The 2524-nt window shown below is 51.8% G+C and overlaps 1 protein-coding gene across 3 annotated transcripts in view; it reads right to left on the bottom strand.

Annotated features, from left to right (window-relative positions):
* CORO2B (coronin 2B) overlaps positions 1 to 2524 on the bottom strand; it is a 78708-nt gene that overhangs the window by 56941 nt on the left and 19243 nt on the right. The window lies entirely within an intron of this gene.

The raw sequence follows: 2524 nt of genomic DNA, 5'->3' as shown, positions 1-2524 counted from the left end.
TGGGTGGATGGAATTATGAATGGGTAGATGGATGGGTGGAGGGATGGATGGATTTATGGATAGGTAGAGGGGTGGATGGGTGTGTGGATGGATGGGTGGATGAGTATATAGATGGATAGGTGGGTGGATGCATGGATGGACTAATCACCTAGGAAATGGGGAAGCATGTAGCAAGTTCTCCAACAACCCAGACACCAAATGCCTCGGGATGGGCACTGGGATGGAACAGGCTTCACGGAGGTGGCAACCTCTGAAACAGGCCCAGGGGAGGAGAAGGAGCCCTTCCAGTACTCTGCACACACTGCCAGCTCACCTGAGGGCACATTTGAATAAAAGGTGCCAGAAGAGAACGAAATGTGGGAGCTAAAACGAGTCCTGGAGATGACGCGGGCCAACCTCATCATACTACAGAAGGGAAAACTGGGGCAAAGGAAGGTTAAGTGGCTCATGGACATCACACAGCACCCAAGGGCAGGGCAGAGAGTGAACAAGCCTGTCTGCTTCTAAAGTCAGAGCTGTGTCACTGCCAGGGCTGCCTCAGGCTCTGTCCTCAGCACTGAGGAGCCTCATGGGTGTTCACTGTCATTCCTGCCCCCAACTCACCTCCCACCCTGGCAGCCCCAGCTCTAGGCTCACACCTGTAATCCCAGTTACTCAGGAGGTTGAGGCAGAAGGATCACTTAAACCCAGGAGTTGGAGGCTGCAGTGAGCTCTGATCATATCACTGCACTCCAGCCTGACCTGTGAGACCCTGTCTCAAAAAAAACAAAAAACAACAAAAAAATACATGTGTACATGGATATCACATATTCCCATGTAGAGAGACTTATACTATGTAAACAGTACTTTCTTTTTCTGCTGTCCACGAAGTGTTTACAGAATACAACCATATTCTAGACCAGTGTTCCTGACAGCATAAAATGTTTTGTTACAGAAACTGAGAGGAAGAGTTTAGGAACTTGTAAGCAATTTGGCAGAAGAATCTTATTTCTGCTAAATATAATAAAAATTGAGGGTTGTAAAAAATTGAGTACTAAAAAATGCTATAAGCAATTTTTTTTAATGTACTGGGGAAGGTTTCTGCAGGGCAGATTCCTAAAGTGAACGACTCAGCTTGCTGATACGCATCTTTACCATTCATGGAAACTACCAGGCAGTCCCGCTCACACCTCCTGGCAGTGTCCCTAGCCGCACACTTGCAGCAATAATGAAGGTTATTACTCTTAGAGCTTTTCCCGCCAGTAGGGTTAAAAGATATATTTTTTTCTTCTACAAACTGCTTATCTTATCTTTTCCACATTTTTCACATTTTCTTCTGGGTTCTTTTCTTGTTGATTTTCTGGAACTCTTTATCTATTCTGGACATGAATGGTTTGTCTATTAGATATCGCGAATATTGTAACCAAGTATGTGGTTTGCCTTTTCATTTTGCTGGGGTGCCACACGGTGGCACAGAACTTTGAAGATTTTAAGAGGTTACTCTGTTCTCTTCACCATTTTCTGTGTGGTTTGGAGGTTCTTGTCTCACCTAGGGAGCTCCGCCCCACAGCCTGGTTTCTTAAATGCACTCTCCTGTCCTCCCCCACCCTGGGAGCTGCTTTCTGCTCTCCAGTGTTGAGATCTTCACTCCACCTGGAGTTCATCCTTGTGATGGTGGGAGGGAGGCATTGACTGTTGACTGGGTGAGGCATAAAGAAGAGGAAGGGGGATGGCTGGAGTACGGAGGGGGCCACCCCGCACTCCTGGTCCCCGCCCTGCAGGCCTGTGTGCTGTCGGATGGGACTGAGCTAGTCTCCTCCGCAGACAGAGTGCCGAAACAGTGTGCCTTGGGAGGAGAGGCAGGCCGCGTTTCCAGACTCTTCTGCCTGTGGTCAGACAGCTGTGGGCCCCTGCCAAGGTGACCGGCCGCACTGACAACTTTCCCAAGAGTAACCAAACGGCCTTCCATGCCACGTGGCCCCTGGAGTGTCCCGCCTGCCGCCCAGCTCATGGCAGATGGAGGCGAGTGATCACAACCAGGCTCTGGTGTTGCAGGAAAACGAGAGCCAGGCGCTGATGCCACACGCAGAGGCTGCAGGGCTGGGAGCACAGGCCCGGCCCTCCTGCCCCCATCTCTGTGCTCCAGGCTCCAGTCCCCAGCATCCCTGCAGCTGCCCCTGGGGGGGACAGAGGACTCACTGAGCCTCCCCAGACCTGCGCTCCCTGCTGCGGGCAGGAGAGGCTGGAAAAATCCATCCTTCACCAGCAGCTGAGAACTAGGATTCCTTCCATGCTCTCCTCCTCCTCCCCCACCTCGTGCGGCTTGGGGGAGGGTGGGAAGGGGATGAGTCAGGCCACGAAGGGGAACTCAGCCCTAAACCAGCAGGACTGACAGCAGCACTTTCCCGGAGGCGCGTGACCTCCCACGGGCCTCCTGGGAGGCCGCCTGAATGGCTGCAGCTTAAAAATTTCATGATCTCGGCTTTGCAGATTTAATCTGCTGTATTCACATAAGCGGCCACGGGCAGAGGAGGTGGGGGGGATC

Source organism: Carlito syrichta, unplaced genomic scaffold (genome assembly GCF_000164805.1).
Source record: "Carlito syrichta isolate Samal-C Ts95f unplaced genomic scaffold, Tarsius_syrichta-2.0.1 Scaffold179048, whole genome shotgun sequence".
In the NCBI taxonomy this organism is placed as follows: Eukaryota; Metazoa; Chordata; class Mammalia; order Primates; family Tarsiidae; genus Carlito; species Carlito syrichta.
The sequence above is the reverse complement of the archived record's forward strand: the minus strand, read 5'-3'. Positions and strand labels throughout refer to the sequence as shown.